The following is a 27,273-nucleotide window of genomic DNA, read 5'->3' on the forward strand; positions in this document are numbered from 1 at the left end:
TGCCCAGTCCAGAGCCCCCGTCCTCAAGCGATCCTCCAACCCAAGCCTCCGAGTAGCCGGATTACAGGCGCACACTACTAGGCCCGGATATATATATATATATATATATATATATATATATATATATGTATATATATATATATATATATATATATATATATATATATATATATATATATATATATATATATATATATATATATATATATATATTATCATCATTTCAATGACAGTGACGCGCTTAACATGGTACAAAAGATCACCCCTATCAGCCTATCTGAATATAATATAGGTACCAAAGAACATGAAAAGCCATATTTACAGTTTTAGTGTTGCAGAGGGCAGCCATCTTTCATTTCAAAATATTAAGGCCTATTGTTGCTATAAGGCCATGAATGTTCTATGAGGTTAGGCTAAGTTTAGTAGTTGAACATACACTTATCAAGTCAAGGAATGAATATATGAAAATTCAAAATGACCGCCAATATGACATCAATATTTCATCCTTTTGAGTCAGTGATACATTGTCCATACTACATGCTAGTTGTGTGGTTGGTTGCCAGAGTTTATTGCATGCTCCAATCCTTGTGTAAGTTACAATAACTCATCTTCACTATCACTATCCTCTTCTTCCTCATCTGAGAGAACTGTGTCTTCTGAGTTGTCACATGATTCTGAGTCCTCACCAGAGCTACAAAGATATGTGCAATTCAATCCATTCCTTCTGCATTTGCAGCGATTACTTGAACATCATGTCTTTGCACAGGAACATTTCACCAGATCAATTACTGCTTGCGGAGCAGGCGGCAAGGTTGTCATGACTGGTTTATATCGGCCATCTACCAAATTCCAACCACATTCCAGCGGTTCTGGCAGGTCTGGATTTGCAATGATGTCATTATTCCAAATCATGGCCTGGTAGTGCGCTCTCAAGATGGCATTACGCAGCTCAGCTTGGGTTGGAGGTAAACCTTCTGATTGAGCTTGCTTCTTCTTGAATAGCCACCACTTTACATCAGCTACATTCAGCAGCTCTTTGTTAGGGAGATACAACTTGCATACAAATGATTCAATTGCAGCAAACAAAGTGTTAGGTAGTTCATCTGTTGTTCCTAGCTGTACAAGGGCATTTACTATCTCATCAGTTGGATCAAGTTCCTGCATTACTTTCGAGAAATTATTCTTTCCTATTCCAGCAAATTTTCCTGTGACATCTGCTCCTGATAGTGCATGAAATCCCGGTAGAGCTGCAGCTTTCCTTGGACCCAAGGCACTGTAGATGGGCTCAAGGGGTATCACCCTATGTTTTTGACCAGCCCCTGTTACAAAGGAAGTATTTGGACATAAACTGGGGTATTGTCTGATGGCAAGTACAAGCACATCGGTGTCTGGTGAGTGGATGTCTAGAGAGGTAGCACCATTTACAGAAGCATCAATGGAATGCAGAATGAGTTTGGTATATGCTTCTTCTTGACTACTTGAGAGGTCAACTACTGCTCTATGTGTAGCTTTTGCATTATTCTGCCAGGCAACCACAAGGGACTTGCCCATTGTTACATCATGTTGCAGTATCTTTTCAGCCAAATAGGCGGTTAATGCATCTTTCGTTGACACATGGGCAAGCAACTGCTGCATGCTGAGTTTGCCAATTGATGTGGAATCAGTAATATGATACACCACTGCCCTTGCATCTGTTTTGTGAAATTAGGTTTTTATCATTGTGTAAACTTACATTATCTATGCGTTATACATGTTCTCTCTATTTATATATTCAACATAAACAGTGAAGTCATGTAAACTTACCATCAAGTTCGATGTTTGTTGGCTTGTTGAAATAACAATGGGCCAGTAAATGTCTGTCCAATAACATGTGGTGATTGTCAGATAAAGGCAGCCTGTTCCCTCAATGTCGCCCTCTACAACACGTGTTCACTGACAGATACCCAGTTGCGCCACATTTCAGAACAAGGAAAAGGAAGTCCATTATGAAAAATATAGCCTGGGAAGTAATGTCCAGACCTATGTTTTTGTTGAAAACCTAGAAACGTATGCCCTAAATACAATTAGCCATGAGTGATTTTATGCAATATGTGAAATTGCAAGCCAATCACGACAGCTATTTTAAATAGGGGGCATACCAAATTGCAATAAATGTGTGTGTGTGTATTTTGAATTGTTATCCAACATGAAACTCTATTCCTCTTGTATAACCTTAGGTCCTTACTGCGTATTTTTCCATACAAAAAATCCTGAGACAGTTAAAGCCCATATTTTAAATAAAATATCAAATTTGGCAACCATTTTGAAAAACAAAATGGCTGCCATTCATTTATGTACCACTGGCAAATCTAAGTGCGCCTCTCTACAACACATTAAGCATCAAAACAGGATAGAAACCACCAAAGTAAGCTTTGTATGATGTTCAAAAGTTCCGTTAACCCTGTCAGTACCATTGGCAGACTTGTATACATTAACTCTATGGCAGTTGTGAAAGTTAGTCACAAAAGGGTTGAGGTAAAAAAAGAAAGAAATTGAAATCCAAGATGGCTGCCATCTGCAACACTTCCAATTTTGCCAACATGGATTTTCTTACTCCTTGGGACCTAAATAGTCTACCGAGGTAGGTGGCATGTTCTAATCATTTAAATTCTTCGGGTCTTTATATCACAACATCGTCCCCCTGACTAGTGTGTGTGTCCGTGGGCCCCATCTGTAAGTAGAAATTGTCAAGTGCTTTTGTCATTCTACATTTCTCTTATTTGGATAACTCTGCTATTTGTGCCCCCCTGCCCCCCTGATAAATAAACCCCCAATTGTTCAATGTACCAGCTTGTTGTCTGTCACTTTCTTTCATTGACCCAGCACGGTGCGTATTGAGAAATAGTGAGGCCGTTTGGGCCGTAAGTTGTCATTGGGACCGGCGCGGCTCTGGTAACTCCCGCTCGGTATGCCGGACCCGAGTCAGTACACGTGACTCCGTTCGGACAGTCGGCCGAGGGTGTGGTTTCCCCGGTAGTTAGATGGTGTGAGTACTTAGGTAAATTGGAATAGACAAGTGGACCCTACCTCACGCCGTCAAAATATTGGTGACCACGGTCCATTAAGTGGCCCGTCGACTCTGGAGTTATCTGGGGTGACGACCTTTCAATTCCGGTGTTCGGGAGGAGACGGCCCAACTGCTCCGTCTGGCATTCGTCCTCGCTACCGAACTCGAATTCATAACAATATTGCCATGTGACATGTGTGTCGAGACACCATCACGCATGTGTGTGTGGAAAACGCTGCGTGACGCAATGTACTGTATATTTTATTCAGATCTCAAAAAAAAAATCTGAGCATGGTAAAAACGACAATAAAAAAAGGAAAACCATATGCCATCATCTCCTGTGAAGTTAAAAAAAAAACATGTATTTGTATGCATCCTGTGGCATCTTGGTTGCATCATGTTTTATGTGTACAGCTATTGCTGATGCAATGCCCCTGTTACCAGTATGCTGGTACACTCATGTCACTGACCTCAGAAGGATGACAGACTGAGTCAACCCCACCTGGTGTTAATTCAGCAGCCAACAGGGCTCAAACTCAGGACTCGAGGATCCCAAGCCCACCACCCTAACCATGAAACTAACACCAGGCATTGAGGATGTGTCATGACAGATTTCACATGAGAGGAGTATTGAACAATTTTAATTTAAAGTACCGTACATCCTTTCAATGGAGAATTTTGTTATTCACTTAAATGAGTTTTAAAAGTACTATGTTTAGACTATCTCCGTGGGTCTAACGTACAATGAATTAACAATGCATTGTTTATACTCAGCGGTTTACGATTTTCTGGGTACTGCACTGTAAGCAATTCCACATTTCTTGTGAAAGTTTCGTTATGTACTGTACTGTATGTAATTAATTATTTTATTTTCACTACTTGTGTACTTTTTGTACAATTCCTGCATGGTTGTCATACTGTGTGTTGTACATTTTATGTATTTGATTTTTTTTGTTTTGCTGTTTTTGTACAGAGTGTTGCCGCTACCAAAGCAGTTTCTGGGCACTGGTTATACTGGGTGGTTTGCCTTTGCCTTGCCAGCATTGTTTGTCCGTGCTCTATCCTTTTAAATGCTGAGCATCAAGCAAGGAAGCAGCATGTACCATTTTTAGTCTTTGGTATGGCTGTAATATTATTAAATGGGTGATTTAAAATAGGAATTCGTTTCAGGACTTCTACCAACATTTAATAATCATTCATGGTGTCTAAATCAGATTGAATAATTCTATAAATTATTTTATTTGCTGTGCTGGCCTTGACTCACCAATTCCTGAAATACAAGTGGCCAAACAACTCCGACCTCACGCTGCTTTGTCACTCCACATAAGAAACATATAGCCTGTCAGGATGTGGTTTGTTTTCGAGACAATTACAAATGTTGTATTTCAGTTGCAAAGCAAATATAAAAGTGTATTTTAAGTCCGTGTTAAGTTGAATTATATTTAATTTACAAGATGTGTTTTGTACTGTATTTGGCTTTCTGCAACTGTGTCGTGTTGACAACAGGCAGAGGCTCGTTGTATGTTGTTTATAATTATTATTGCCCAATGGACAGTCAAGATTGGGGAACACCTGGTCTAACGGAATATGACATCTGTTGATAAAGCAGGCCAACGTGAAGCCTATCTCGTGTCAAAACTTGTGTCTGGCATATCGTACAAGACAGGACCTGAATGAAGTAAGATAGTTGAAAGAAAATGAAAAACATGCATGGGGTGTTTAAGTTGGATACATAAACAAACTGTCAGGAAGGAAACACTGAAAACTTGGAAAGTTTAAAATGGTGAACAGCTGTTTTGAAGACTAGGATGGGGCTGATGATTACCAACAAATTCACGAATGCATTCATGATTTTAAGATGCAGGAAAACTGAAGCATGTTATCAAATAATACTCAATAATTTAACTGAAATTGTTTCTCTTGAAATTCATCTTGGTAGTTATTCGTTAAAGGTGAATTACCATAATGCAGTAAGAGTTGAACAGTTTTGCAACTAGTTCATGAGAATTTTTTTTAATAAGAAAAAAAAAACTTTCCTTGATTACTTTTCATGTAATCTTTATAAAGTATGGTGAAAAATTGGGCAGCATTATTGGAGTAAAAGCTTGTCTAAAATGCCCTAGATTTATGGGAAGGCACATCGAGATACCGCTATTATGCACAGAATGTAACCTGCAAGCACTGCCACAGCTTAGAAGTATGCACACTCACTTCTAAGTTGTCTAGCCTGGGTTTGAATCTCAACCCAGCTATAAAGTGTCATCATGATTTTTCACAGGTAGAGTGATTCATCATTGAGTGTGTATGGATGTCAAACTAGGTGTCTCATCTGCTAGAATTAGCTGGTGGACATTAAAGATCCCAGCTCCACTATCCCACCATCTGACTACCGGTTGTCACATCAACCAGTATTACGAATGTCACGGTCGTGCCAGGAGGTTTTGCTTCTTCTGTAGATCACTGAGCTTACCAAATTCACACTGCATTCAATTAACTGTTCGTTACCATTTACAAAACCCACAGGATCGCTTAAATCCATGTCTGAAATTGGTGGTGCAATGTGCGGTGGGGGTGGCGGGGGTGGGGGGGTACAATGCAGGAAAACGTCTCTTGTCGTGTAATGAAAAGGTTAATCTATATACATAAAGTTGAAAGTGTGTGTGTGTGTGTGTGTGTGTGTGTGTGTGTGTGTGTGTGTGTGTGTGTGTGTCTTCCGTAACTCCAAAACCATGAAATCTTGCACCCTGAAACTTTGCAAGCACACTAAGGGAACTCCAAGGAAGTGCATGAGTGAAATTTGGGTGTTTGAGTTAATCAAAACACCCCTTTTGATTATAATTAATGACCTTATTTAATTATACACTTTATCAGGTGCATCCTCGGCCACCATTCTCAATGGGGTCCGAAGGAGTATCCTGGGTTACCTCACTGGGGTCTGAAGCCGCCATATTTTTTGGCCTGCTCAAGCATGCCTTGACTTGGAAAAGGCTGCAATGGTTTGTTCCGAAAAAATTTTTTTTTCACTTTCCTCATTCATATTCTCCAATGCCTGTTCATCATGCCTACAAATCACTGGATACATTGCAATGCTTATAAACGCCCAGCGATGCCAGCGTTCATGGCTTTACTTCATTTCTGCACATGCCATAACCTCGAGAATCTTTTAAACTAAGCCAAATTACAAAATTTAAGCTCCATAATTGAACTTAGCAGCAGTTTTGAAAAAGTGTTCATTTGTCCAAGTCGGACATTGCTTGAGCATTTCCGGGTGCATGGTTTTATCATGCACTTCCAAATTCCAGGCCTTCCAATGGAGTGCTTGCGTGAGTGCTTAAGCCATTTGGCGAGTGCTCTGCAATATTCGCAGTCACTGAATACTGTACTGTATATAGATAGACTTGAACAAAGTTCTTGGACCACTTGCCAACATTGGCCACGTGTTGTTCTTCAGTGCAACAGGCAGAGGCTGGTTCACTGAAAATGTGCAATTGTATTTTACACGACTTTTCCCCTTTTTGTATGATCTTCCATTATATGACCCGTCACTTCAGGCATAGATAAATACAAATAAAAATTTTATGTTTTGTTTTTAAAAGTATCTTTAACTGTTTTGTGGAGTGCTTGGTGAAGCCACTTGGCACGCATTATTCAAGTTTCAATGGTGATACCGCGGTTCGATGTTGGAGATGGGAAGGCTAAATAAATGAGATGATCACAATGATGAAATAATGTTTTCAGTTGTTATGAAGTGATGAATAGCCACATCATGACAGGAAAGCCAAGAAGTATACATGCAACCTCGAAGATGTCTAGATAGGGTTTGAATCCCGACCAAGCTGTGAACTGTCATCCCATTGTTTCACAGGCAGGGTCATTCATCAATGTGTGTGCCGTCTCTCAGATGGACATTAAACTGGGCATTACATCTGCCAGAATCCCTCTCCCCCTTGCCTCTCTCCACCCCCTCCCTTTCTCACCCCTCGGCCTCTCTCACACCTATCCCACCCTTCTCTCTCTCCCTCCCAACCCTATCCCCATCACTCCCTCTTTCCAACCCCCTCTCTCTCTCTCTCTCTCCCTGACCCCTCCTCTCCCCCTCATTCCTCTTCTGTCTCTGTCTCCCTCTCTCTCCACCCTTCTATCTCTCTCTCCAAACCCTCCCCCATTCCTTGCTCCCCCAATAAATGTCCTAAATAAATGACCCCATTTACATACTAATAAATGTCATTGTGTGTGTGTGTGTGTGTGTGTGTGTGTGTGTGTGTGTGTGTGTGTGTGTGTGTGTGTGTGTGTGTGTGTGTGTGTGTCAGCGTGTCTCCTCCATAACTCCAAAACCATAAAACCTAGCAGCCTGAAACTTTGGGTGTTTGGGTTAATTAAAACACCCCTTTTGAAGATAATTAACGGCCTTATTTAAATGTATCCTTCATCAACGATCCTCGGTTACCTCACTCTAGGTCGAAAGGCATTTCTTGGGTTACCTCACTGGGGTCTGAAGCTGCCATGTTTTTTGGCCTGCTCAATCTTGCCTTGATTTGGAACAGACCGCAATGATTTCTTAACGATAAGTTTTTTTTTCACTTTCCTCACTCATATCGAATACCTGTTCATCATAGCTACAAATTGTTGTATATATCGCTTTTGTCAGTCCTATAGTTTTCAAATTAGGAGCTAGGAGTGATTTTATGCATTATATGATACGATTTTCCACAATCTACTCTCACAGACAATTAAAGTATATCATGGAAATATTATTTCGGTTTTGAGGATCGGATATCGTCCGGCCCAAACAAGTGTCAACATCTGTTGTGAAAACTGACAATTTAAAGAAATAACGAGTCTTATAACTAAGCCGATATACCTATTTACTTTAAACAAGCAAGGCTATGTTCCCTCCTTCATACATACAGACACAAGAAAATGTGAAATTTCCAAAGCATTAAACTTATATTTTTCGACTGTTTGGAGAATTCTTTTAAGTGAACAAATAATTTAGGAACATAAAATTATCCAGCTTCATTAAGCTATGTGATTTAATGTATTCACTGCTAGACCTCGTGCCCTGTCCTAAGAGGGACTGCCTACCCATAGGCAGTCCAATTAAGACCGAGATCATTAAGGCAGTCCACAGTCTATTTTGCCAGATCTGCCAGATTCACAGATCTATTTCAGCAGATTTTGCCATATCTGACAACCACAGTCACTATCTGCCAGATCTGTGTCTATTTTCGGAGGTTTCGTGAGGTGCTCTACAGGGAATCAAAGTAAATCTGGTTAAAAAAAAAACGGACATTAAAAAATAAAGCTATGCATGCACATACAGCTGAGTAGGCAAAATGGCGGATTTTCGGCAATGTCTATTTCACGGGCGATTGAACTTTAAGACGTCTCCATGTTTGCGACGCATTAAGCAGCAACTCTTTTATGGATAAAGTCATTTTATTTCATTAACTGCTATGTGTGGTGAAGACAGGCTTTAAAGCTAAAGAGATCCGTTATGGTATGCAGCAACAGCCTGGCCAACCATTCCTTATCAACCATTTAATTGGAGTGCTCGCATGAGTGCTTAAACTACTTGCTGAGCGCCCATTTTCGATAGCCGTACTGTGTGCTACGACATTCTGCGCGAGTGGTTCGTGCTCCATCACCCTGAGCGAGTGGTTCATGCTCCATCACCCTGAGCGAGTGGTTCGTGCTCCGTCACCCTGAGCGAGTGGTTCGTGCTCCGTCACCCTGAGCGAGCGGTTCGTGCTCCGTCACCCTGAGCGAGTGGTTCGTGCTCCGTCACCTTGAGCAAGTGGTTTATGCTCCATCACCCTGAGCGAGCGGTTCATGCTCAGTCACCCTGAGTGAGTGATTTATGCTCAATCACACTGAGCGAGTGGTTCGTGCTCAGTAATCCTGAGCGAGTGGTTCGTGTTCTGTCCCCCTGAATGAGTAGTTCGTGCTCTGTCCCCCAGAGTGAGTGGTTCATGCTCTGTCACCTTCACCGAGTGGTTCGTGCTCCATCATCCTGAGTGAGTTCTGAAATAATACCCTATTTCTGAGCTGTTTGCTGCATTAGCATATTTCTAAATTACCAAGTCAAAATATTTTCCACACACCACACGCAGCTGTTTAAAAATAATAATGTTTGTGAACATATCCCTGAAACGGCTACATAAATGCAACGTTGTTTTTGGGTTGTATACAGTAAGTACTGCAGTTGGTAATCACACTGACTCCAACCTGCCGATTCCCGAAACCGATATTGGCCAAGCACGTGTGTGTGTGTGTGTGTGTGTGTGTGTGTGTGTGTGTGTGTGTGTGTGTGTGTGTGTGTGTGTGTGTGTGTGTGTGTGTGTGTGTGTGTGTGTGTGTGTGTGTGTTCATAAAGCATAACATATTCTCTCTGCTAACTCCGCTACCTCTATATATATATATATATATATATATATATATATATATATATATATATATATATATATATATATATATATATATATATATCTCTCTCTCTCTCTCTCTCTCTCTCTCTCTCTCTCTCTCTCTCTCTCTCTCTCTCTCTCTCTCTCTCTCTCTCTCTCTCTCTCTCCACATCTGGACGGTGGTTATGTGGTTATGTCTGGATGTGGTTTGTCTCCAGAAGGGATTTTGTTTCCGGATGCATCCGGGTGATGTTTGTTTCCAGACAGCTTGGCTCCGGACAGTCCGGGCAGTATGTATGTCTGGACGGGAGTTTGTCTCTGGACCGTGTCAATAGTATGACCGGTAGAAAATGGATTTTCAGACATTATTTTGTTTCCATCTTAACTGTTATTCTCTGCAAAATCATTTTGATGAAAAGCATGAATTGTAAGTAATGCTCCACTGCATGTCTGCCTTCCCTTCTTCTCACCCCTCCTCACTCCCCCTCCCTCCTCTCTCCTTTCCCCTTCACCTCTTCACTTTGCCTGCTCTCACTCCCCCACCCCTCTCTCTTCCTTCCCCCCTCTTTTTCTCATTCTCCCCTTTCGTATTCCCATCGGCGAAGCAATGGCCCATATTTGCTAGTCCCCTAATAAATGGAAGTGTGTCCATTCATCCATCCATCCATCAGTTTATCCGTCTCCTCCATAACTCAAAAACCATGAAAGCTCGCTTTGGAAAATTTTGCAAGCATACTAAGGAAACTCCAAGGTGGTGCATGGATGATAATTGGGTGTTTGGGTTAATTTAAATTCACGCTTTGAAGATAAGGGTGTGCTCATCACAAAAAAAAACAAAATAAGCCTTACCAAGTTGGTGGCAAGACATTTTGGTCAGTCCTCTGTCATCTCGCATGAGTCTTAAGCTGCCATTTTTTTTGGTCTGCTCAACCATGCCTTGGCTTGGGACAGGCCGCAATGATTTCTTCACGGTAAAGTTTCTTTTTTCACTATCCTCACTCATATTATCGAATGGCTGATCATCTTCCCCTCAGGATGCCTTGCCTTCCCTTCCCATCGTGCTGCCTTCCCTCCAACTCCCCTCATGCTTACCTCCTCCCAAACCCTCTCCACTCTGCACCCCCATGGCATCTCCTGGCGGTCTCCACGTGCTGTATTAATGTGCTGTTTTAATTTACCCCATTTATTTCGATCCTGTACTACCCCCTCCCTTTCTCTACAAGTCCCACTACCAAATGCAAGTTGAGAACCCCTCTCCTCATGCTTACCTCCTCCCAAACCCCCTCCCCTTCTCCACTCCCCCTCCTCTCTCCCCCATCCTCCTCACTCCCACTGCCCCTCCTGGAGTGTCAAGCAATGTTTGGTGAAGTGTCGTTTCACCCACCCCTCCTTCCTCGCTCTCCCCCCCCCCCCTAGCTCCCCATTCCTCACTCCTAGATCCCTCACACCTCCTCCCTCTCCTGTCCCTCCCCCTTCCCTCTCCCTTTCCTCATCCCTTCTCCCTGCCCCCTTTCCCTATCCCCTCTCCCTTTCCCCCTTCCCCCTCCCCTCTCCCTTCCCCCTTTCCCCCTCCCCTCTCCCTTCCCTCCTCCCATCTCCTTCCTCTGTCTCCCTCTCCCTCCCTCTACTCCCTTCCCTCCCTCCATGAGGATTTACACAACAAACTTGCCCGACACTGTCTTAACGTTAACATTCACTCCCTTCTAAGTGCACGTTTTACAAAATGACTTCCTCTGACATTTTCTCTCTTGCAAGAATAAGCTAACCTATGTGAACATATGGACCATAAGTAGTGGGAGAATGTTGGTTCTGAGACAACCCCAATTTAACTTTGAAGTGAATGGGGAAAGGGGAAAAACAATTTGACCTCCCTCCCAAAATATTGTTGCGGTTCTGTGAAACCACCACTCCTGAAGGCAAATGCACACAACATGTAGTGGTCCCAAGACAGTTAATTACAGCGTGGCGACATCGCGCTGTTATATAATTTGCTATTCTGTCCTGTGTCTTCTGTCACGTCTTCTGTCACACTTATGGCCGCGTACGTCCCTTTGATCTGAGGGCTATAAATAGAAATTTGTCCAACGTCACAACTCTTCCCATCATGCATGCTAATTCACCGTGTCTACATTTAATTTTTTTAACTGCAAAATTGTTTCATCGTTCTTAACCTAGATATTTACTGCCCCCAGTAAAAGTTTACAGGTTCGAATCCAAACAAATTGGTGTCAGGAGTGGATTTCGAACCCCTCCGGCTCCGGAGACAAACTTGGATAAAAGATGAGATGAAGCTCACAATCCCAAACTGTGGGGCAAACCTCTAAATAGTGTTGATGAAGTGTGTATGAAACATGATAATGATTATGGGAATAGCACTATGTTGGATGAAAAACACAAAGCTGATGGAGAAATTTTGCATAATTTGTCTTTGATATGAAATCCAACACCAAGAGAAAAAGTTGATAGGTTTATCATGAGGAAGATAATAAGCAATAAATTGAGGCTTGGACTTGGTCATCCAAAATACTATTAGCCTCGAATGATATCATTAAGACTGAGGCACAAACAAAAAAACATAAGCCAATTATCACAAGGTTTAAAAGGAGGAATGTTTATTCAAAAGTGGTTGATTACATATGGTCTGCTGACTTAATTGACATTAATAATGATTTGGGATACAAGTATGCTTCAACCGTTATTGATTTCAGGAGCACATTTGCATAGATTATTCCTTTGAATAACAAAAGAGGGAATACTCTTGTGTTGGCTTTCCGTGGGATATTTAGTAAAAGTATAAGAAAACCAAAGAAGTTATGGACTGATGAGGAAGCAGAGTTCTATAACAAAACATTTATGAATTTTCTTAAAGATAATGGTATTACATTATACAGCACCTTTAATGAAGAAAAGGCAGTTGTTATTGAGTGTTTTAATTGCACTTCTTCTTGCGTATGGCAGCTTAGCTGCCGGGTAGCTAACATTTCTTGGAAGCACGACTATGTCGCTGATGCAGTGCCCCTCTACCAGTACACACTGGTGCTCATTTCGCCAACCTCAGAAGGATGACAGGCTGAGTCAACCCCCTGGTGTATTAATTCAGCAGCCAACGGGGCTTGAATTCAGGACCCTAGGATCCCAAGCCGCCACCCTAACCACGAAGCCAACACTAGGCTTTTTTTAAAATTGCACTTTGAAAGAGAGACAATATATATATAAAAAGTTATTGAATTCAGACACCAAGAATGGATTTCTTTTATTGAAGATATTGTAGATTATTATAATAATACAGTCCATTCCTCAACAAAAGCAGAACCATCAGAAACATTTACAAAATTAGGATATGAAAAGGAGATTGATCTGAGAAAGCCAAAGTTTGAGGTTGGTGATATTGGACTACATCGGTGGAAATCACACTGAGAAAGGTTAAAGAAAGTCGGGCTTGGATAATTTTTTAATTTATAAGCATTTTTCATGTTAATATTTTTGGTTATATTATATTTATGTCGTTCAGCCTGTGCCTTTGTGTAATAATTTGATAAATCAATATCCAGTTCTTGGGATACGCCAAAGATAGAACCATCTTTACCAACATAAGTCATTTATATTAGATTAAAAATAATATCATAAATTTTTTTATTTTTGTTGAGTTGAAATAACACATAAAGACATAATTGACCACAACACTTGGAATTTAATTCTTGGACTTGAAATGTTTGATAAACACCATTCTGTAAGAATTTTATGACTTCAACAGGTGGTGGAAGACCAAAACTATCAAAATAATATTTATCTTGACTATTAAAAATACAAACCCAATGAGAACCGTTCCCATTATTATCTTCTAAGTTCATAATAATATTCTTTGAATGTTTCGGCACATTTGTTAATTCATCTCTCATACAAATAACCACATTATGAATTTTTAATTTCTTACAATATTTGACAAGTTGTAAATTTGATGTTGTATTCTTTCCAAATTCTTCAAACCACTCATCAATGCTCATTTATTTATTAGAAAGATATAATCCATTACCTCTTTTCGTTAATTTTACACCTGCTTGTGCTATAGAAGAAAGCATATCTCCAACGAACAATCTCGCTTTATCAGGCAGACCTTCAAGTTTTTCAGCAAAATCTACAATTACACCACTTCCACTAATTTGTTTCTCCAACTCTTTGTTATGTCTTTCCAATTCTTTTTGAGCCTGGAGTTGAGCCTTCCTTTCGTTGGCAGTTTTCACCGCTGTTGAAATACCACCCGTCAATGCTCCAACCGCACTTAAACCAGCAAATAAAGGAATTAGAAATGGGAGAAATCCTCCACTCGTCTCTCTTATTGAATATTTTTTCAACATTGGTTTTGTCATTTTAATTTTAAGTGAGCCAGTGTCATTCAAGATTTTAACCTGTTCTCTTGTGAGCAAAATATCAATTCTTACTGCTCCTTTTCTCTGAATTGTATTAACGTTAATCGTACAAGGCTTTTGATTTTGAACACAAGATGATAGTTTATGAAGATTGATTTGATTAACATATACCCCAGTTGGTACTTTGCCACTCATTTATTTAACAAAAAATTATGTGAGACTAATCATCACAACATTATCTGTATTAATCTGCAATTCTGTTTCTTCCAAAAGCAAACAATATGTATCAACTTCTTCACTCTCTCCTCTTTCAATGTATAGGGAAGTATCCACTCGATTAGACTTTATAGTTTTCTTTTGAGCGCTCAGGTCAAACGCATAGATTGTATACAAACTTTTTAATGCTGTCATATCCAAAATAGGTTCTTTATTTCCATTACTTTCACACACCTTTTGGTAAGACTTGTATGCTTCAGCCAAATCATTTTTTTCCCAATTAATTTCCAATCTATCTCGTGGATAAAATGTTCCATCTAGAGAAACGCGAAGTTGTTTCACCTTAGCATTATCACTCAATGCATTATTCTTATCAGTCGCAGTATCACCATCTGGCTTTTTAAAAATGATCCACAGATATCGTGGCTTTCCTTCCAGAACACCCAAATTCCACGTGTAAGTGGTTTGGTTGAGTTTAACGTGTTGACATCTTCTTTTGAGGTATGATACACTGAGTGGTTTCTTTGAGTTAAGTCTTCCATTCAGCATCTCTTCTGTTTTAAGATTAGGAGTATATTCACTGATATACCAAGTCATTTCCTCAATTTCAAATTTATTCTGATCACCGAAAGCACTACCAACACCAAAAAGCAATCTATTTTCATTATCATTCCTTTGTAGTTGAAATCTAATTTTAAGACCATACAGAACTTTATCATGATCACAAAATCCAAATATACCTTTAAGAGGAACTGCCACAGTAAAACTATTTACTGTTTTTGTATCATCATTATACGCTCCTTTCCTTTGAGTATATCCAGGGTCTGTGTTTGTTCCCGTTGACATATCAGGAATAAAACCTTCGACAGACCCCTTTCCCATTCTATCACTGAATGTATAGAGTGTAAATTTCATCATTTCAGATACAGCAGAGACATAATCAACCGCTTCAACTTCTTGTGTTCCAATATACAAACGCACACTATCAAACATTTTCCAGAAGAAATCATTTACAAGTGTAGCGTTTGTGTTATTCCCAGCCTTAGTGAATTTAAGTTTACACAACAAGAAACTTTCGGATAGATTCAAATAGGTTTGTTGATTATTTATTTCAAAACTTTTTGTCCCATTTGTATTCCAGTCTGTTCCAGTTATTGCATTTACCTTGAAGTAATCTTCTTTTTTAGTGGAGTTTGAGATAATAATAGTATCATCCAAATCATAGATACTATCAATTGCTTCCATACTTGTATTTATTGAGGAAAAAAGATGTTAAAACTTTTGAAACCCTGATCCAAGTATTCGAATTATTTTCTGTCGTTCTTGGGGGGACAACTGAGTTTTGCCTTTCTTAATTTATTTTATTGCTTGTAATTTATGAGATTCCTTCTGGGCATCTTTTATGCTCTTTACAGCACCTGCTACATTTCCCACAGCAGAAGCAGTTGAACCAATTAGATCTTTATGTTTAAGAATAGTTGAACCAATACCCATTAGAGTATCAATTATCCCATCTCCTCTAAATTGATGTCCAACACCCCTTTGTCTCTTCGGTTTATAGTATCCTCTACCAAGATACATACCTTCACCCTTGTAGTATGGGGAAAGGAACATCCCATCCCCTGTAATTATTTTATATTTTCCCAACTCGTGTTTCCTCACAATAACCATCGTATTTATTTATTGGAAAACTTCACGTAGGTGAATTTTGATGGATATAACTTCTCCATTAAAAGAAATCATATGATTATCTTGGTCGGTTATCCTAAAATTTACTCTGTGTATGGTTTTTCCTGACACAGGGAGATAAACCAAATTTTTGGGTTCCATATTGAATTTATAACCAATTGGGGTTGAGTATGCGCTGAATGAAAATATTGTATTTGTTTTTATTCCATCATTATAAGCACCATCAATCAAATCACAGTGAATTAACACCGAATTTATTCCTGAGGATATTTGAATGACATTATCACTGTAAAACGTCCCATTAGTTTCAATCTTTTTTGAGGAGAAACCCAATATCTCTCTAAATGAATTATCAATTGTGAAATCAACCTTGTAGTTATTTTTAACTTTAATCGTTGATTTTGAAGTATGTTTTTGAATGTCTATAACAATATTTTTTGGTTCATCACCCTGTTCTTTCATAAGACGAGCAATTTCGGAAGATATTTGAGAAATCTCATATGCTCCGGGTGAGACTGTTATCGTTTTGTATCCACTTCCGGGATTATAACTGAACTTGTCATTTTTATCAGTTATATTAAATAAGGTATTATAAGTTTCCATGGACAATAAAGATGCCTCATATTCTTTTGTTGGGTCAAGTTGTAGTGGGTATGGGAATGAAGATGTGAGGTCGCTTGTTGTGAAATTAAAACTCAGGATTGTGCTTCTCATCTTATTTAATATGAGATAAAATGTCTTTATATTGAGATTTATTAATTATTTTCATGTTCATCAACTGGTGTAAAATGGCTGATGCTTCATTAAAACAATTGTTATTTCCAGCCTTCTTACTACCTAACAACAATAACAGTCTATTAACTAATTGTGATGGGTCATTTGGAAGAAAACTAATACCTGAACCAAGGATACTTAATGCCTGAATAATGTGTTTATCCTTCTCATTTTTCCTACTTTTACCAGAAATACTAACCCTATAATTTAGAGTATTCAGCAGATCAATATATACTCTATCATCATTATTTTTCATATCCAATGGTTTATCAATATACTTTGATTCATCCCTCACAGTTGAACCTTGTCTTCCATCTTTTGTGAGAAGAAACATTAATCTCGGAGTTAGTTTAACAGGGGGTTGAGCAGAACCCAAGAACCTTAATTCATCATTAAATATCAATACCTTTTCTTGAACAAGATGAAATATTGCTGGTTGTTCTGTTGGAATGAGTCCTGCTTTGGTTTTTGAATCCGATGAATATTCATTGTTTTGAAGAGCATTCACAATATAATCAGGGGGTCGATTAATCTCTTCCAGTTGTTGAAATAAACCTTCATCATCATATTCTAATTCTCCTAAATGCTCTAATTCTTCCTCCGTCATTTGATCAAAGTCTTTTAACATTTGAAGTTTTTTAGGAGTATATTCTACTGTGGGAACTGTGGAAACATCTTTCATTTTTTTCTTGGGAAGTTTTTAAAAGTGGTTTAAAGAATTTCTCTTGTTTTCTTTCAAATGCTTCTTCGCCCGTTAGTTTCTGTCTGCGTTTCTTCTTTATGTCTTTCTGTTGTTTTACAACTTTTGAAACCAACTCTTGATGTTCCTTAAATCTTCCTGCTCTTTCTTTTGCATCCATTTATTTATTGGAAAATATCATTTAATGAATTGTAAAGATCAACAGGGAAATTTTCCTTTTCTTCATCATTCAAGTAGATGTGTTCAAATAAATCCTTTTCTTTAAATATTTCATCAAATTCTTTATTAACATTAATGCGAGTTGTAATTTCTTCTTCACTAATACTTGCATCTCTGCTTTTCATACGTGTGCGTTGAGTTTCTTCATCAACATCAAAACCGAATGATAAAATCTTCACTCCGCTCAGATGTTTAATAATTTGTCTCATTCCTTCTGGATTAGTTTCTAATATCCCAAGACCACCAGATTTTAGTTTCCTTAACTCACTCTTACAATGTGAACATTTTGTTGTACCAAGAGAAACCTCCTCAAATATTTGACCTTCATTCCTCAATCGCATATGTTCCTCCACTGAAATATAGTGATAATCTTCACCTTTTACTTCTCCAGGTCTTATTGCTCGAGTTGTTGTTGATACAATGCATATCACAGGGTGTTTTTTAAGTAAATTTACAATATTCTCATTTGTACTCCACAAGAACCTTGATTTATGAAAGTTTTTTCCAGAAGCAGATTTACCCACAAGATTTATAATAATAGTTGTCATTTATATATGTAATTGTTTATAAAACAAAAAATATATCCCTTAATATCTCATCTTGTTTCACAACAATATATTTATATTTTTCAGTCGTGTGCTTCATGTAATCCCCAAGTTCCTTTTTACTACATAATGTAGAACAATTATCTCTCCAAAAATTATAGATATCTATTGAACTCAACTTGAATAAAATAAAAGTATTAGCATTGTTTCTGATGGAACGACGAGGAAGTTGAAAGTACGATTGACTAAGATAAATACAATTACAAGAAGAATGTCTCCCTCTTGTGTAGTAGCTGCCCATTACCGTTTGGTTTCTCTCATTAACACAATCATCAAAGATAACGAGGTTCTTTTTTGATTTATCCAAATCTTGGGGAGACGGTATATCATCCGTATTATCACTAAGAATACAAGTTATCGGATTTGACTTCTTTTTACATCTCTGTGTATCACAAAATAGTTGAATTATATCTTCAATGTTATAATCATTTTGGTTTTTTTGAAGTTTAAATAAACCGATTATATCTTCTTTTTGAAGACCAGCATTAAAACCTTGTGAGAGTAGTTGATACTCTGGTTGAAAACTCGACTTTGTGAAAATTATTAAATTATCATAATCTAAAAAGTTGGGAGTGAGGAGCATCTTTAAAAGTAAGCAGGTTTTTCCACATCCACTTGAACCAACTATGAGACATCTTAATGAATTTGGGAGATTTTTATGGTTGTTAAATTTTATCTTATTTTCCCAAATGGGTAAAAAATCATTCATTTATATATTTGGAAAACAGGTTATTTAATTTATTATTGGCTTTTTTAGAAACTCTATGTTTTATCCTAAGTTCAGGTTTATTTCAAGATAATCCATTATTTTATTTATGCAATATCTTGTGTTGATATTTCCCTGAAAATCACATCCATGAATAATATATAACAACAATTCTTTGAACATTTCTCTAATACGTTCAGTTTCTTCCCTTGTAAGGAAATGTGTGTTATCACCCTCATACTTTACATTCATTTCTCTAATCAATCTTGTAAAGTAATTCATTTTTGGTGTAAATCCAAAAGAATTATTTTCCTTTTTATATTTTTGATTATCATTAATTTGAAGATAATCACAGAATATACATTGTTTATAGGCTTTTGACTCTGTGTTTAATCCCCGTCTTTCACACGCAGGACAATTCTCAAATTTATCATATGGAGAATCAGGAAAGTCCAGCATATTTATAAAGTAAAACTTTACTTAAACTGAAATTCATCTATACTTTCAGTTGTATATTGACTCATATTTAATAATATTACCATCGATATCGATATACTTTTTTTCATTACCAGATTCAACGACAACATTTTTTATATTAAAGGTAATTTTAAAATGATCGTTAACTACTATTGAACGAAATGTCATTTCAGCTGATATATTAACATCCTTTATTTCATCAAGATTTACATCTTTAGGGTTGTTGAAAAAAATACAAATTTCTCCTTGCATATTACAGATGGTCTTATCTTTTCTTTCTAAAGCTTCATCCATAAGGTTTTTGTTTTTTGATACTTTTTCTTGTTTCATTGCTTTTTCTAGTTTTGAATATATTACCAGAAGGAGAGGAGAAACTTTTGTTAGAGATACTTTAATTGATGTTCTACCAGGTATACTAAAAGCCCTTCCACTGAAGGAAATTGAAGAACTCATCATATCCACCATAATTGTCTTTATCCAATAGTTGTTATATTTATCTTTGTTCAATTTTACATCCTTGACATATTTCTCAGTATCTTTAACAAATGAAGAGATTGATTGAAACTTGTCTTTTGTGTCTTGAAACATTGTATTTATTAAGTGAAAAAGTTGGATGATAAAATGGTTTTAAGCACAGATTCACCTGTAAAATAAATGAAATTTTCATCAAGAAAATTTTAGTTTAAGCAAAGATTTATTATATAAATATGGTGAATACAACATACTGCGATGTTTGTAATCACGAATATAAACATTATAGAAAACACCTCCGAACCAACAAACACACATTTAATCTATTTCATAAAATATCTCCTCTTGAGTTGGAAAGAAAACATTGTGATATCTGTTCAAAGGATGTTTTGAAGAGAAGTTATAATAGACATCTTCAATCACAAAAACACAAGAAAAATGAGTTTGAAGTAAAGGGAGACTATTATATTGAAAACACTGATGGGGCATTTAAAGGGCATATAAAAAAAAGGATTTTTCAATTTGAAGAACCCGGTCCATCATCAATAGCTGAATCAATTGAAATAGTGAAACCTGACGTTGAAAAAGTTATTAAAAAGACATTAAAAGAAATGAAAACTTTAAAGTTTTATATGGGAGTGAAAATGAATATGAAAAGACAAGATGAAGAACAAACTCCTTATATGAGAACAGATCTTCATTTTATATCATCATTTCAAGATTTTTTGAATAGTGGGGTTTATGAAGAACTATCAAAACAAGAGGAGGATGTTGATAATACAGTGGTAGGAAGTGGATTCAATATTTTAAAAAATCATCTTGTTAGATATACACATTCTAAAATCAAACCCTCTTAAAGCTTCTTCTTATATTGAATTACCAAAAGAAATAAAACTAAAGAAGGCAGTTGTTAATCTTAAGAACAATGAAAATAAATGTTTTCTCTGGTCTGTTCTTGCTCACTTTCATCCACCAAAATGTAATTCAGAAAGAGTAAAACAATATATGAAATATGAGAATACCTTGGACATTAAAGATTTTAAATTCCCAATGCCACTAACAGATATTCCTAAATTTGAGAAAAAGAATAATCTTTCTATTAATGTATATGGATTAACGGATACAAACAAAGTTCTAATATTAAAAATTTCAATCAACTATAAAAATGAAGAAACACACATTGATCTTTTATATTTTAGTGTTGGAAATAATTCACATTACACATACATCAATAATTTATCAAGATTAATCTCTTCTCAGGTATTCAGAAAAGCAAACAAAATATATCCTTGTAAGCGATGTCTTAATTCATTTCATACAAAAGAACGATTAGAACAACATTCAAAATATTGTAGTAATCATAAATCAGCTGTAATTACAATGCCTAAACCTGGTGAAAAGATTTCTTTTGAAGATTATAATAAATCTCTCATGCACCCATTTGTGATATACGCTGATTTTGAGTGTATCCTTAAAAAGATAAATACTGCTTCTCCTAATCCAAAAGAATCATATACAAATAAATATCAAAAACATATTCCTAGTGGTTTCTGTTATTATATCAAATCATCTGTTGGAGAAAAGTATAACAAACTTGAACATTATAGTGGAAAAAAAGCTTCACAAGAGTTTGTAAAACGATTAGAAAAGGATTGTATAAGACTCACTAAATTAATGAAAGAAACAAATGAACCGATGAAATTAACCAAATAAGAAAAATTAGAATTTCGAAAGAACAATATCTGTCATATTTGTGAGGGGGAAATTAAGGAGTCTAAAGTTAGGGATCATTGTCATCTTACTGGTAAATATAGAGGTCCCGCTCATTCCTGTTGTAATCTTAATTTTCAATTACCTTCTTTTATTCCAGTCTTTCTTCACAACAGCACCAACTATGATACACATCTATTTATAAATGAACTTTCAAAAACACCAGGGAATATTTCTGCCATAACAAACACAAGTCAAAAGTATATTTCATTTACAAAAATGATATTCACAAAACCTTTAACTCGTATTAGGTTTCTAGATTCTTACAAGTTAATGGGAACACCACTAGCCTTCCTCACATCAAATCTCAGCTCCACGGACTCTTTTCCAAATCTTAATTCATTCTTTCCAAAAGAGGAAATTATCACTAAAGAGGAAATTATCACTAAAGAGGAAATTCAGATTAAAGAGAGAATTCAAAGTAAAGAGGAAATTCGAATTAATGAGGAAATTAATGAAGAAATTCGAATTATAAAGAAAATTCGAACAATGAATGAAATTCTAACTAAAGAGGAAATTCTGATTAAAGATGAAATTCTGATTAAAGAAGGAATTCTCACGAGAGAGGAAATTCAAACAAGGAATGAAATTCAAAGTAAAGAGAAAATTCTTACAAGTAAGGGAATTTATCCTTATGATTATATGGATTCATTTATGAGTTTTAAAGAAACACAACTTCCTTCAAAAGAAAGTTTCTATAATAACCTTTATGAAGAAGAGATAAGTGATAAGGAATATAAACATGCACAAGAAATATGGAAAATATTTAAGATAAAGAACCTTGGAGAATATCATGATTTATATCTAAAAACAGATGTTTTATTGTTAGCTGATGTGTTTGAAGCTTTTAGATCACTCTGTCATAATAAAAATTGTTATGGATTAGATCCTGCCCACTATTTCACAGCTCCTGGTTTAGCTTGGAGTGCAATGTTGAAAATGACAAAACAAGATATAGATTTAATCAGTGATGTTGATATGCTTTTGATGATTGAGAAGTCCAAGAGAGGTGGAATATCACAAGTATGTTCAAAAAGATATGCTAAAGCAAATAATAAATATCTTCCAAATTATGATAGTGAAAAAGATAGTAATTATTTGATGTATTTTTATGCTAATAATTTGTATGGATGGGCAATGTCTCAATCTCTGCCTTATGGTAAATTAGAGTGGGTGGAAGAAAAGGATTATGAAAAGGCTTTGATGAATATTGTTATTTCTTCTCAAGAGGAATTGAATGACGAAGAAGAAGGTTATTATTTTGAAGTTGATTTGAGGTACCCGAGTGATCTTCATAATAAGCATAAAGACCTTCCTTTTGCATGTGAGAAAGAAACCCCAAAGAAAGAATGGTTCAGTGATTATCATAAAAGTTTTAATATTAAAGGCAAATCAACAGAAAAGTTATTAACAACATTCTATGATAAAGAGGGATATGTTTTGCATCAGAGAAGCTTAAAACAGTTTTTGAGAGAAGGATTGAGAGTAGCTAAAATTCATAGAGTTTTAAAATTTAAACAAAGTCCTTGGGTGAAAAAGTATATTCAATTCAATACAGATATGAGAGCAAATACAAAAGTAAAATTTGAAGGGGACTTTTATAAATTAATAAATAATGCTGTATTTGGAAAGACTATGGAAAATGTTAGAAACAGGCAGAACATTAGATTCGCAACATCTTGGAAAGAAGCTTCGAGATTGATAAATAAACCAAGTTTTGAGAGAGAAGAGGTTTTTTCAGAGAACTTTTCTGCAATTCATATGAAAAAGGAAAGTATTGTAATGGATAAACCAATTTATATTGGAACAGCAGTTCTTGATTTATCAAAGATATTGATGTATTATTATTTGTATAATGACTTAAAGAAAGAGTATGGTGAAAATGTTTCATTGTTGTATATGGACACTGATAGTTTTATCCTAGATATAAAAACTGATGATGTTTATAAAGATATGAAGAAAAATATTGGAGTATATGATACAAGTAATTTCAGCAAGAAGAGTGAGTTATTTTCCAAAAAGAATGAAAAGGTTATTGGTAAGTTTAAGGATGAGTTGGGTGGAAAAGTAATGAGTGAGTTTATTGGATTGAGAGCAAAGGCATATGCTTATAAGTATGGTGATCAGATTGATAAGAAGTTAAAGGGAATAAAGAAATATGTAATAAAGAAATCAATAACTTTTAGAAATTATTATAATTGTTTGATGAATAAGAAAGAAGAATATAGGAAAATGAATACAATAAGAAGTTATAAACATAACATATTGTTACGTTTGAGGGGGGTATGCATTCAAAGGGTAATTAGGATGTTTAATTAGGTATGCCATGCTGTTCGAGTGTACCAGGATCTCGATGTAATAAGTCGCAATTCAGTGGTGATAAGTTGTCTAGTAAATGTCCATTTCTTCAAGGGGGAAATGATAATTGTCACGTAATTAGATAGGGATACGGGATAGGGTAAGTATGTCTGCGTAAACCCCTTTTAGTATTCTCTGGAGGCTTGCCGTGACATCACAGGACAGTGCTGCGGATGGCTCTGCCCCGTGATCACGATTGGCGGAAGGCGACGGCGCAGGGCCAATAAAACGGCTCGATTGGAAGTGACGAGGGGGGGGGGGGAGGATAAAAAGGTTCTGTTCGGGGTCGAAAAGGGAGAGGAAGAAGATCGGTACCGAAAGACTGTTTTGGTGGAGGTTGTTGTGCTGGGAGCGTGCTTTTTGTTGGGCTGTTCTCGATCCTGGTTTCATCGTGTCTTGTAGCCTTGCTGAGCCTCGTGCCTCACCTTGGTTGGCTCTGGGGTTCTGCTCGCTCGGAGTACGGGGTCGAACGGCGGGCGGACCTGCCTCCCTCTCCTGCTCGCAACTTGGCGCCAGAACTGGTTCCTTGGCGGCTGTGAGCGGACTTGGGCCAGGACCAGGAGGTTGACAGCACCACGGTGTCTCCTGCCCCTGACGAGCGCAACGCCAGCTCGTCCGACGCCAATCCAGGGACTGTTGCGTTTACACCACGGGCCAGCCTGACCACCAGAACCAGCTACGTTTTGTGTGTGTGTGTGTGTGTGTGTGTGTGTGTGTGTGTGTGTGTGTGTGTGTGTGTGTGTGTGTGTGTGTGTGTGTGTGTGTGTGTGTACCTGGCGCCTTGGAGGGTTTGAGATTGGTATATCCATTGGAATTGTTTGTGTTTTCCCCACGCCCGAACCCACACCACCATCCCGTCGAATCGCCCCGGATCCCTCTTCTTGCCGAGTCTTGTTATTTCTGGTTAGAGAAATAAACGTTATCAACTCAGTGAAATGCGACTCGTGCCACCTTCCTCGTCCCGTTTGCGGTAGAGCGATTAGGACCGCCATCTTTGAGTTATAAATAAATAAACCGCCTCCATCGTTTCGGCTCATTCTACGTTGGCGGGACTGTTCAAGTCCCGTGGACGTCACAATATATAGTGAAAAAGTAAATAAAAAGGCATTAGGAGCCTTTGATGATAAGAGATTTATTTTAGATAATGGAATAGATTGTGTTCCATATGGATATTGTATGATAGAATGTATAAAATAGATTGTGTTTTAACGATGGGAAAATGGGTTAGGGTTTTTTTAAGGGCTACCGCCGCGTTTTTTCGCAATATATAAATGGTCAAACCAAGTATTAATCAAACTAAAGAGTGGAGAAAATCTCAGTCTTGGTATAAAAATGGAAAACATAATGAATGTGAAAAATATCAAATAAGTCTTATTGATAAAATAACTAAAACAAAGGTAAATAAAACAAATAAGCGAATCAATTTAAAAACTAGTAAGTTAGAGGATGCAAAGAAAAAAATGAATATCCTTGAATGGACTGAAAACTTTGATGGTTATCAATTGAACAATGAAAAAACAATTTACTATAATCTCAAAATGATATGTGGCTCAGGAGGTGGTCAAACAAGAGCATTAAGAGAAGTTTATCATTTCGTAATGGCACAAAAGGGGTATCTTAAAAAATATAAAGATTCAAATGTTTTGTTTTTCAATATTTTAGATGGGGATTATTGTGCAAAGAAAATTAAACTATTGAAGGAATTTGAGAATGAACAAATCTTTATAGGTTCAATGAGTGAGCTAAACAATATGCATCGGTTATTTGATAAAGAGTGTCCCGAGGCTTAGACGTTTCAGATATTTCTTTAGAATCACCTTTAACAAATCACATTACTACTTTGCTACTTGAACAAATCTTTATCTTATTGTATGGGTTATTTGAAAAAAAGTGTCCCCAGGTTAAAAGGGGAGACAAATAAATATACCTTGGGATAAAAAGGGGGTTTATTTTTGAGGGAAAAAATATGAATTGCTGAAAATCCCCCATTCATTTACATGGGGAAAAGTGAGCCAGAATCAGTATATTCACCATATATATATATATATATATATATATATATATATATATATATATATATATATATATATATATATATATATATATATATATATATATATATATATATATATATATATATGAAGCCTGGTGTTGGCTTAGTGGTTAGGATGGTGGCTTGGGATTCCAGGGTCCTGAGTTCAAGCCCCGTTGGCTGCTGAATTAACACCAGCGGGTTGACTCAGCCTGTCATCCTTCCGAGGTCGGCGAAATGAGTGCCAGTGTACTGGTCCCGGTGTATGCCCCGGTTAGAATAGGTGTACCATATCCCTGTGTGTCGTAAGAGGCGACCAGGGTTGGCGTCAGGAAGGGCATCTGGCCATAAAACATTGCCTCAAGAAAAAGCCAAACCCCTGCACAGCAGGGAAAAATGGCTGTAAAAACGGTCAATATAAAAAAATATACATATATATATATATATATATACATATATATATATATATATACATATATATATATACATATATACATATATATATATATATATATATATATATATATACATATATATATATATATATATACATATATATATATATATATATATATATATATATATATATATATATATATATATATATATATATACATATATATATATATACATATATATATATATATATATACATATATATATATACATATATATATATATATATATATATATATATATATATATATATATATATATATATATATATATATATATATATATATATATATATATATATATACATATATACATATATACATATATATATATATATACATATATATATATATATATATATATATATATATATATATATATATACATATATACATATATATATATATATATATATATATATATATATACATATATATATATATATATATATATATATATATATATATATATATATACATATATATATATATATATATATATATATATATATATATATATATATATATATTGTTACGGTGCCGGGGGGTCAGCCCGCGAGTCAACCGCTCTGACAGAGCCGCAAGTAGAGTCGGCCCGACCGATCACCCAGAATATAGATTGTCACCCCGGATAAGTCCGGAGTCGACGGGTCCTTGTGGAAGAACCGTGAAGGGCCAATGTGTCTACCACGTGGTATAGGGTTATTTGCCAATTCTTCAAAATACCTAGAGAACACGTGGCGATCTACCGAGCCTCGACACCCTCAACGGAACTCGTAAGAAACAAGCTGCTTAAGCGAGCCTGTCCCGTGCGCGATTCCGAGCGGTTTAATCGCCGAGGACTGTCGGTCTGAATGTCCCCTTACGGCGGCCCAACGGCCTTATAATTCCTAACACACGACATGCTCAGTCATTGAAAGAATCGACGCGACGAGCTGAAAACATTTAACAATTGGGGTTTATTTATACAGTAATAATGGG

At 36.6% G+C, this 27,273-nt stretch overlaps 1 long non-coding RNA gene across 1 annotated transcript in view; it reads left to right on the plus strand.

Annotated features, from left to right (window-relative positions):
* LOC147024887 (uncharacterized) overlaps positions 1-25,784 on the plus strand; it is a 45,240-nt gene extending 19,456 nt beyond the window's left edge. Inside the window, exon 3 of the long non-coding RNA XR_015059257.1 lies at positions 24,208-25,784. This is a non-coding gene — a long non-coding RNA (uncharacterized LOC147024887). The remainder of the gene's footprint in view (positions 1-24,207) is intronic.
* The last annotated feature ends 1,489 nt before the right edge of the window (positions 25,785-27,273 follow it).

Source organism: Eptatretus burgeri, chromosome 6 (assembly GCF_056783735.1).
Source record: "Eptatretus burgeri isolate ZD-2024b chromosome 6, Ebu_testis_v1, whole genome shotgun sequence".
Taxonomy (NCBI): Eukaryota; Metazoa; Chordata; class Myxini; order Myxiniformes; family Myxinidae; genus Eptatretus; species Eptatretus burgeri.